Raw genomic sequence first — 11,619 nt, 5'->3', positions numbered from 1 at the left:
ATTGTGCTAAATAAGAGCCACCAACTTTACCTTCTCACTGAGTATTGCGCAATAGTGAAGGTCAAAGACACAAAACTCTCTTAAACAATCAGCTTCATTCACAATGCAGTTACGTGCCTGGAAACATTTTTAAACTGAGTTTTACACATTAGGTGTATTTTAAGGATTTGATTTTAACAATAAAAAACTCAGTAAATAAGGCAAATTAATATTCATAAGGAATCTCAAGGTCTCTTCAACATTCCAACATTGTTTACAAACCTAATGTAATTATGTCATACATTTCAACTGAAGAAGAAAGCACGAGTCTAAAATCAAGTACTTCATTTTATATTTTAATTTGCTATCACAGGCTAATTTCAAATCTTTTAGTATGCTGAATTTTCTTACACGTTATAATACCAAATATAGATTGTCTTAAATTTAGCACAAATGTATTAATACTAGATGTTAGCTTTACTTCGTTGCCTATATATTTAGTTTCAAACCTTCCTAGGTTTGGAATACACATTCTTGAAGGAAAAGCATTCACGTTCTGTGTCCCCTGGGGTTGCCGGGCTCTGCCTGGGGCTGCTTGCCGGACAGAGTTCTGACACTGCCCATTACTAGTATAATTTTCCTGGGGCCACAGAGAGAAGCTCTCTATCCTGTTCTAGTTGCTAAATCCATGCTCTCCAGATGGGATTGAACTCACAGCCCATATTTCTTGGGTTCTATATTTTTCCATATTCCATATATATTTTTTTGGTTGACTTGAATAGACGGGATACTGAACTACCACTGTGGTTGCAACTAAGTTATTTCACTTTCCTGCTGGGGTGAACACAGAATTCTTTACCATTTATTCAGTGTGAGCAGGATCCAACTCTACCAGGCATTTATGATTGGCTTGTGCGGATGACCTTATGGGGGAAATGCATTCTTTTCAGCTCCTACGGTGGTCTCCACCTGTCCACGTTCTGCGCCGGTTCCTTTGGCTCAAACTTTTTCCTTCTGGGGTAGCACGCGACTTTCCCTCGGATCACTCCCGCTTTGCCTTCACACCGCGAGGTTACGGGAACTCTTGAAGATCTTCCAGTCTTCCCAGAGACTGTGGGTTGCTGAGCAGGAACACCCTTCTCCCTTAGCTAGGGTTGGCTCTTTCGGGCTTTATTTGAACAAGGTAATTCTGAGGTCCTGGGCCCTCAGAGAACTCCAGTTAGAACACAACATTCCCTTTACCTATTTCTTTTTTTTTTTTTTTTTTAAGGAGTCTGGCTCTGTCGCCCAGGCTGGAGTGCAGTGGCACAATCTCAGCTCACTACAACCTCCGCCTCCTGGGTTCAAACCATTCTCGTGCCTCAGCCTCCCGAGTAGCTGAGACTACAAGCGTGCATCACCATGCCGGCTAATTTTTGTACTTTTAGTAGAGAAGGGGTTTCACCATGTTGACCAGGCTGGTCTCAAACTCCTGACCTCAAGTGATCCATCCACCTCGGCCTCCCAAAGTGCTGGGATTACAGGCGGGTGCCACCGCGCCCGGCCCCCTTTACCTATTTCTGAAATCCTTGCTAAGCTTCTGAGAGGGTCCTCCTCGAAGCCTTCACGTCATAGGAGCCTTGTGAGCTGCTCCTGCGCCCTGGGGTGGGAGAGGGGAGGACAAGGCACCTCCCACCTGTAGAAACTCTTCTCCAAATACCTCCTTCTCTTCCTTCCAGCCCACTTTATGTTTTTGTTTTAGAATCTCATCCGCTGTTAAAAAGAACATCCACTTTTAGGGCGGGTGCAGTGGCTCACGCCTGTAATCCCAGCACTTTGGGAGGCTGAGGCGGGCGGATCACGAGGTCAGGAGATCGAGACCATCCTTGCTAACATGGTGAAACCCTGTCTCTACTAAAAACACACACAAAAAAGTTAGCCGGGCGTGGTGGCACGCACCTGTAGTCCCAGCTACTCTGGAAGCTGAGGCAGGAGAATCACTTGAACCCGGGAGGTGGAGGTTGCAGTGAGCTGAGATCATGCCACTGCACTCCATCCTGGGTGAGAGAGTGAAACTCCATCCTAAAAAAAAAAAATTAAGAACGTACACTTCTTCTGGAAAACAAAACCCGCTTTTTTCCATGGACACTTGGAGTGGAGACAAAAGTGACTCCATCTTGGCTGTTAATGCACCATATTGGCCGGGCGTGGTGGCTCACACCTGTGATCCCAGCACTTTGGGAGGCCGAGGCGGGCGGATCACGAGGTCAAGAGATCGAGACCATCCTAGTTAACATGGTGAAACCCCGTCTCTACTAAAAATATAAAAAATTAGTGGGGCGTGGTGGTGGGCACCTGTAGTCCCAGCTACTCAGGAGGCTGAGGCAGGAGAATCACTTGAAACCGGGAGGCGGAGCTTGCAGTGAGCTGAGATTGCGCCATTGCACTCCAGCCTGGGTGACAAGAGAGACTCTGTCTCAAAAAATTGTAGAGATGAAGGTCTTGCAGTGTTGCTCAGTCTGGTTTCAAACTCCTGGTCTCGGACGATCCTTCTGCCTCAGCCTCCTGAAGAGTGCTGGAATTACAGGTGTGAGCCACTGCGCCTGGCCAGTGTTCTATGATTTCTCTCTTTTTTTTTGAGATGGAGTCTTGCTCTGTCGCCAGGCTGGAGTGCAGTGGTGCCATCCTGGCTCACTGCAACCTCCACCTCCCGGGTTCAAGCAATTCCTCTGCCTCAGCGTCCCGAGTAACTGGGATTACAGGCATCTGCCATCACGCCCGGCTAAGTTTTTTTTTTTTTGTATTTTCAGTAGAGACAGGGGTTCACCATGTTGGCCAGGCTGGTCTCAAACTCCTGACCTCAGGTGATCCGCCCACCTCAACCTTCCAAAGTGTTGGGATTACAGGCGTGAGCCACGGCGCCCAGCCTGTTCTCTGGATTTATGTGGCAACATAGAGGAAGCTGGGACAGCGACTTGTCCTCTATGACGTGTTGCTCTTGTGGTTTGCAGCCAAGCTTGCAGCTCTTCTGCCTCCTTTAGGGCCAGTGTGCCCTGCTAAGGGGAGTCACAGTACTGCAGAGGCCTCAGCTGACTAGGGACCCGGCATCTGAGGCACTTCTTGCCGACCTCAATACCATTGAACCTGGCACTCCAAATAGCCCTGCCCCCCGCTCATGCCACCTGAACAGGGTAGGGATACTTGTGGCATTCCCTGGGGCTCCTTCTGCCTCCCTCCACACCAGAGTCCTGGGCTGCTCTGCCCTTCACTCACGCTTATCCACACCACACCTTGCAGAGATGCATCAGAGTTTGTGGCATGTGAGGGAAATCTTTTCTTAATTTCCAATAGTTATATGAATATTTTCTCTATTGAATTATTACTACTGTCACTTCAGTAGGGAACATACTGGGAAGTTGTGTGGAGAGAATGTATTAGTCAGGGTTCTCTAGAGGGACATACTAATAGGATAGATGTATATATGAAAGGGAGTTTATTAAGGAGCATTGACTCACACTAACACAAAGAGAAGTCCACAATAGGCTATCTGCAAGCTGAGGAGCAAGGAAGCCAGTCCGAGTCCCCAAATCTCCAAAGCAGGGAAGCCAACAGGGCAGCCTTCAGTCTTTGGCCGAAGGCCTGAAAGCCTCTGGCAAACCACTGGTCCAAGAGTCCAAAAGCTGAAGACATTGGAGTCCGATGTTCCAGGGGAGGAAGCGTCCAGCACGGGGGAAAGATGGAGGCCGGAAGACTCGGGCAGTTTAGTGCTTCCACGTTCCTCTGCCTGCATTATCCTAGCTGAGATGGGAGCTGATTACATGGTGCTCACCCGGGTTGAGGGCGGGCCTGCCTCTCCCAGTCCACTGACTCAGATGTTAATCTCCTTTGGCAACACCCTCACAGACACACCCAGAAACAATACTTTGCATCGTTCAATCCCAATCAAGTTGACACTCAATAGTAGCCATCACAGAGGAATACAGAGGCTCAGGTATTCATCCTGGACTGGACGCTTCCCTCCTTGTCTTCCTTCTGCCTGTCTGGCTGCACCTTCCCCTTCTCCTTTCCAGGTCCCTGTGGGTGTTTTTCAGGCTCTGTTCTAGACCCTTCTCTCTGCTTCCCTGGCTTTGATTGCCTTTGATGGTTCGCAGTCTCCAGCCCCCAAGTGTCTGATTCATCTGTGTCCAACTGCCTTCTAGCCAGCTCCACCCGAATGCACCACCAGCACAAGAAACCCATGTCCCAAACAAAACTCGGTGACTCCTTGTCCTGCTGGCAACCAGCCCTCCCACGGGCTCCTTGTGTGATGAGTGGCTTCACCAGCCACCTGCTTGTTTCAACCCGAAAACTGGCTCTCCCGAATTCCCCTCTCCTCTGCTTCCCGCAGCCGATGTTTACAATGGTTGCTGCTAAGTCTGTGCCTCTGCTGTAGTTGGGCTTCCTAGGGTTCTTGCTAACATCCTTTAGAATACAGGGATGGAGCTGAGTGCAGTGGCTCACACCTGTAATCCCAGAATTTTGGGGGCGGAGGCAGGTGGATCACCTGAGGTCAAGAGTTCTAGACCAGCCTGGCCAATGTGGTGAAACCCTCTCTCTACGAAAAATACAAAAATTAGCCAGGTGTGGTGGCAGGTGCCTGTAGCCCCAGCTACTTGGGAGGCTGAGGCAGGAGAATCGCTTGAATCTGGGAGGCGGAGGTTGCAGTCACCTGAGATCCTGCCACTGCACGCCAGCCTGGGCGACAGAGCGAGACTCCATCTCAAAAAAAAAAAAAAATAAATACGAAATAATAATAATACAAGGGCAGGAAAGTACAATTACTGGTCAGCTTTCCTCAGACTAGATCCCTCCCAGTGCCAGGTGACCACTGCACAAAGTGGAGAGGGGATTTATTAATAGTCTACTGCTTATTTCCTGAGATGAGGATTAGCTCTTATGCCACTGCTGTCTTCCAAATGCAGTTATATCAGCATCTTTAGTTGAAAAACAAAAATGAAGCATGCACATGACATGTCTATGTAAATGTTACGTCCTGCAGAACCTAGTACTCTACTGTGATAACATTCCTCTTCTTGCATAGTTTCTTTTGCTTTTACTGGAGATATGCCAGTTATTCTAATCTTGCAATGTTTTCCTTAGGACAGTTTTCTGTTTCTTAAAATAAAAACTCTAAAATAAGATTCTTCTTTCTCAGGAGGACTTCCGTTGTGGCATTCTTAGCCACAGTCAGTGTCTTGAGTGTTAACTTAATTCGAATTATTTGCTGTTATCCTAGCAGACTCACAACTCCTGGTTATTCCATCACGCCCACAGGAGAAGAGGGAAGGGCCAGTGCCCCTCTTCTGATTTTGAAACCGGCCCTATAGTTCCATAGACAGTTTTGGATAAACATGGAACTTGACCCTTCTGCTGCTAAAGCTTGAAACTCACATATATATATTATATACACATAATGTGTGCATATATGTGTATATATATGTGTATGTATATATACACACATAAATATATTTATTTATTTATTTTTTGAAATGGAGTCTTGCTCTGTTGCCCAGGCTGCAGTGGCGTGGCGTGACCTTGGCTCACTGCAACCTCCGCCTCCCGGGTTCAAGCGATTCTCCTGCCTCAGCCTCCTAAATAGCTGGGATTACAGGTGTCTGCCACCATGCCCGGCTAATTTTTGTATTTTTAGTAGAGACGGGGTTTCACCCTGTTGGTCAGGCTGGTCTTGAACTCCTGACCTCATGATCCACCCACCTTGGCCTCCCAAAGTGCTGGGATTACAGGCATGAGCCACCGCGCCCAAACGAAACTTATATTTGTTTGATCTGAGTTCCTTCCCCAGGAAAGTACCTTCAGTCCTCTCAAAAATGTAGAGGAGGTCAGGAGTTCAAGACCAGCCTGATCAACAAGGTAAAACCCCGTCTCTACTAAAAATACAAAAATTACCCAGGCATGGTGGCGGGCACCTGTAATCCCAGCTACTCAGGAGGCTGAGGCAGGAGAATTGCTTGAACCCAGGAGGCAGAGGTTGTGGTGAGCTGAGATCGCGCCACTGCACTCCAGCCTGGGTGACAGAGTGAGACTCCTTAAAAAAAAGTATGAAAGAACTGAAACTGACCAGATCATGCACCAAACACCTCTTTGCACCTCCCTAGTTCTTGTTTTCTTACACACTGTTAAATTTCTTCCCTGCTATATAACCCCTCGTTTTAGTCACTCCTGGAGAGGGATTTGAGAGAGTTCCCATTTCTTTGGCTGCAGCACCTGATTTAAAGCCTTCTTCCTTGGCACTACTCATTATCTCAGTGATGGGCTTTCTTTGTGCAGCACAAGCCACAGGACTTTGACTGAACTCCTGATGTTTCGCTAACAATTTTTTTTTTTTTTTTTTAGACCAAGTTTCGCTCTTCTTGCCCAAGCTGGAGTACAGTGGTGCAATCTTGGCTCACCGCAATCTCCTCCTCCAGGGTTCAAGTGATTCTCCTGGCTCAACTTCCTTAGTAGCTGGGATTATAGACACCCACCACCACACCCGGCTAATTTTGTAGTTTTAATAGAGACAGGGTTTCTCCCTGTTGGTCAGGCTGATCTTGAACACCCCACCTCAGGTGATCTGCCCACCTTGGCCTCCCAAAGTGCTGGGATTACAGGCGAGAGCCACCGTGCCCAGACCTTAAACCCATGTTCTTTATGGTGACTTGCATTTCCAAGGCCAGGTTCTGGAATTTCACCAGTTGGCATTATAAGAAAGAAAGTCAGCCTGTAGGCAAAAAATACAGAAAGAACTGACTAAGATTTTCTTTCCTAATAATGGAAAAGGCTTACACTGAGATGTTCTTCTATATGTATTGCTTTTGGATTATTTCCTCGCTTCCTGTGGTAATTCCTGACATGGGAGTAGGAGATAAATAGTCTGAGAACTGGAGTTTCTGACCGTTCTGTAGCCTACCTTCTCATACCATTGATCATTTGAGTCTTCAATTCTAGGTTGAAAAAAATTTTCCTTGGAAATTTGAAGGCATCATCCTGTTGTCTCTTCGTATTCAATGTAACAGCTGAAAAGTGAAATCCATTCTGATTCTTGTTTCTTTGTAGGTGATTTACTCCCACCCCTGGTAGTTTTTAGAGTTTTCTTTTTATCTCTGGTATTCTGAAATTTCGTGGTGACATGCTTTGGGTCATTTTTGAATGAATGTGCTTGGCTGGGCTATTACTAGAATACCTAAATCTGGAGACTTATCCTTTTTAATTCTAAGTACCATCCTTGTATTCTTTCTCTGATCTTTTTCTTCTTTTCTTCCTCTTATTTATCTTCTAGAGCTTCTATTAGTTGAATGCTGGCTCTTTAAACGTATTGTTTGTGTTATTTGCGGAGGTTTTATGGGGCTAATAAAAAAAGAACCCTTTCTTTTACTCTCAATTTGAAATCAATTGAGAACCAAGACACAGTAGACAGATGAGGGGATATCAAGATGTCAGCATAATTACTGATCAGCAACAAGGAGGATTTGACTTCAAACCTTAGATCAAAAAACCTTGTAATTAGTTAATCCAAGAATTAAGCAGATGTATCCACCCAGTCACAGGCAGAGGAGGGCAAAGCAGGTGCAGCTCTGTGCTGCCTGGCAGAGAGGAGAATACAAGGTGTGCTTCTTGTGGGCAGGAAGATACCAAAGGGAGCCCCCAAGGGGCGGAGCCAAGCATGCCAATCAGTCAGTTTCCTCCCCTGCGGAGGCGTGGGTTAAGAAGGGGAGTCTGGGCCCCGCGCGGTGGCTCTTGCCTGTAATCCCAGCACTTTGGGAGGCTGAGGCGGGTGGATCACCTGAGGTCAGGAGTTCGAGACTAGCCTGGCCAACATGGTGAAACCCCATCTCTGCTAAAAATACAAAAATTAGCTGGGTGTGGTGGTGAGTGCCTGTAATCCCAGCTACTCGGGAGGCTGAGGCAGGAGAATCACTTGAACCCGGGAGGCGGAGGTTGCAGTGAGCCAAGATTGTGCCACTGCACTCCAGCCTGGGCAACAAGGAGACTCTGTCTCAAAAAAAAAAAAAAAAAAAAAAAAAAAAAAAAAAAAAAAAAGAAATAAAAGAAAAGAAAGAAAGAAAGGGCGTCTGGACATTGTCTAGTTTGCCTAGTGGGAAATACATTCAGTAGCATGAGACCAGAGAAAAAATAATTTCTCCCAATTTAACTGTTTTATCATTAAAACAAACAAAAAAAACCCTCTATGTCTTTTTTTTTTTCCTGGAAGATTTTCTAAGTTTTATATTTCAGAGCGTCTATTAAATTTTTTGGAGTTAACAATATGCATATTTTTCTATTTTCAAAAGGTCTTTTTTTTCTGAACAAGTAGAACTTACAGGAAATTCTGGCTTATCAACAAAGTGAATTCAGGAAAGCCAACAGAAAAACAGATAAAGGATATGAAAAGGCAGTGCATGCAAGAGGAAACCCAAATGATTAATAAATCGATGAAGAAATGTTCAAACTCACTGTTAGCCAGAAATGCAAAATAAAAGAACAAGGATATGGCATCAGCTTGGCAACAATTGGGATGTTAATAATATCAAGCGACAAAGCCAAAAAGAGAATCCTCATATACTGCTGGTGGGAGTGTGAACTGGCAGAGCCATTCTGGAAAACAGTCTGGCAGTCCTGAGTGGAGTTAGGTATGGCAATACTCTGTGACTGAGCAATGCCATTCTGGGATATAGTTTCCTTCCTCCCTCCCTTCCTTCCCTCCCTCCCTCCTCCCTTCCTTCTTTCCTTCCTTCCTTCCTTCCTTCCTTCCTTCCTTCCTTCCTTCCTTCCTTCCCTCCCTCCCTCCTCCCTTCCCCTTCCCCTTCTCCTTCCTTCCATCCCTCCCTCCTCCCTTCCCCTTCCCCTTCTCCTTCCTTCCTCCCTCCCTTCCTTCCCTCCCTCCTCCCTTCCCCTTCCTTCCTTCCTCCCTTCCTTCCCTCCCTCCTCCCTTCCCCTTCCTTCCTTCCTCCCTTCCTTCCCTCCCTCCTCCCTTCCCCTTCTCCTCCCTTCCTACCTTCCTTCCCTCCCTCCTCCCTTACCCTTCCCCTTCTCCCTCCTTCCTTCCTTCCTTCCCTCCCTCCTCTCTTCCCCTTCCCCTTCTCCTTCCTTCCTCCCTCCCTTCCTTCCCTCCCTCCTCTCTTCCCTCCCTCCTCCCTTCCCCTTCTCCTTCCTTCCTTCCTTCCTCCCTCCCTTCCTTCCCTCCCTCCTACCTTCCCCTTCCCCTTCCTTCCTTCCTTCCTTCCTTCCTCCCTCCCTCCCTTCCTTCCCTCCCTCCTCTCTTCCCCTTCCCCTTCCTCTTCTCCTTCCTTCCTTCCTTCCCCTTCCCCTTTTCTTTCCTTCCTTCCTTCCTCCCTCCCTTCCTTCCCTCCCTCCTCCCTTCCCCTTCCCCTTCTCCTTCCTTCCTTCCTTCCCTCCTTCCCTCCCTCCTCCCTTCCCCTTCCCCTTCTCCTTTTCCTTCCTTCCTTCCTTCCTTCCTTCCTTCCTTCCTTCCTTCCTCCCTCCCTCCCTCCCTCCCTCCCTCTTTCCCTCTCTCCCTTACTCCTTTCCTTCCTCTTTTCTTTTCTTTTTTCTTTCATTCCTTTTTTTTTTTTTTTTTTTTGAGAAAGGGTCTGGCTGTTGCCCAGACTGGATTCTGTGGTGTGGTCATGGTTCACTGCAGCCTTGAACTCCTGGCCTCAAGTGATCCTCCCAACTCCAGCTTCCCAAAGTGTTGGGATTACAGGTGTGAGCTGCCACACCTGGCCTGGATACAGTTTCAAGAGAAATTCTCACCTAGGTCCACAGGGGAACAGGATGAGGATATCAGTCATCATGTTAATTGTGAGAGTTAGTTGTTGGCAACAACCTGGGTTCATTATTAGGGGAAATAAACTGTGATAGATACACACCATTGAATACTGTGCAGCAATTCATAGCAACAAACCAGATATACAAATAGCAATGTAACAATACATTGTAACAAATAGCAATACAAATAGCTCTTAAAAATTTATTGTTGAGTGAGAAAGATCAGAAACAAATGAGATATATGAAAGTTCCATTAATGTAAATACAGAATAGATAGACATGCAAACTCCATCACGTATTTTATAAGGGTACCTACACATTTAGTAATACGTATTGTTTCAGCTATCTACCGATGCATAATAAACCACCCCAAAACTCCAGTGGCTTAAACCAAACTGTTTTTTCTTAAGATTCTCTGGGTCAGAAATTTGGGCAGGGCTAGGCTGGGCGGTCCACGGGGTATTGGCTGGAGTGAAACACTTAGTTACAATCAGCTGGTGACTGGGCTGCACTGGAAACTCCCAGAAGGCTTTGCTTACGTCTGGGGCCTCAGTGCTCCTCTGTGTGGCCTTTTTCTCTCTCCATGTGCTGTCTTATCCCCCAGGACTCTCTCTGGCAGGATGGCTGGACTTCTCATAGCATGGTGGCTGACTTCCAAGATTGAAAACTGAAGCTACCAGGTTTCTTGAGGTCTAGGCCCAGAACCGGCAGAGTGTCATTTCTAGTGCTTTCTGTTGGTCAAGGCAAGTCACACGGCCAGCCCAGACTCAAGGGGAGGGGAAACAGACTCTACCCCTGGATGGGTGGTGTGACTTGCACCTGTGGTGAGGGGAGAAATTGATGGGCACCATCTTTGGGGACTGTCACACAGGGCACTCAGCCTTCTGGCTGCCTATAGAGGGTACAGAGTATAGAACTGGTGAGGGGAAATAGGATGGGGGCTAGGGAGGAATGAAACCGGACAAAGGTTTAGCTCAGACCCCTGAGGAAGACCTACTGTCAAGAAGTAAGGAATATGACCAATCTAACCTTTGTGTCTGAGGTATGAAGAAACCCCAAATCAAAATCAACCAAGTAAGACCAGGCACGGTGGCTCACGCCTATAATCCCAACACTTTGGGAGTCCGAGATGGGTGGATCACATGAGGTCAGGAATTCAAGACCAGCCTGGCCAACATGGTGAAAATACAAAAAATTAGCCGGGCATGGTGGTGCATGCTTGTAATCCCAGCTACTCAGGGGGCTGAAGCAGGAGAATCACTTGATCCCGGGAGATGGAGGTTGCAGTGACCTGAGATCACACCGTTGTATTCCAGCCTAGGTGACAAGAGTGAAACTCTGTCTCAAAAAAAAAAAAAAAAAAAAAAAACAAATAAAATAGGATTCCATAACCCAAAACAGAAAACCCCTCCAACAACAAAGTAAGAAGACCATATGGAAACTTTAGAAATAGTCCAAGTACATGTTAACTTCTAAGTTAAAATGATTTTCAAATAGGGAGAAAGAGAAGGACACAGAGGACGAGTCTGGCTTTCTCTGTCCCTTCCCTCCCTGTAGTGCCGTGAGTGGGGGTGTAAGTGACAAGCCCTGAAATGTGGAATCGGTTCAGTCAAGAGGGGCGGCCAATGAGAATGGCCCCATCCCTGGTTGACAGGTGGCAAAGCTTGACATGTAGTAGACAATCCATCGGTTAAGCTCTTACCTGTATCTGAAGACTAAATCCACATACCCCTCAAGATGGGGGCTTCACAGCACTGTTGTTCAAACTTTGAGTTGTGACCCATTAATGAATTGGAAAACTCAACAGAAGGCAAGTAGTAAGGTACACGTTGCCATATCAAACTTTAGTGTCAA

Source organism: Macaca fascicularis, chromosome 16, assembly GCF_037993035.2.
Source record: "Macaca fascicularis isolate 582-1 chromosome 16, T2T-MFA8v1.1".
In the NCBI taxonomy this organism is placed as follows: Eukaryota; Metazoa; Chordata; class Mammalia; order Primates; family Cercopithecidae; genus Macaca; species Macaca fascicularis.
Note: the sequence above shows the minus strand (reverse complement) of the source record.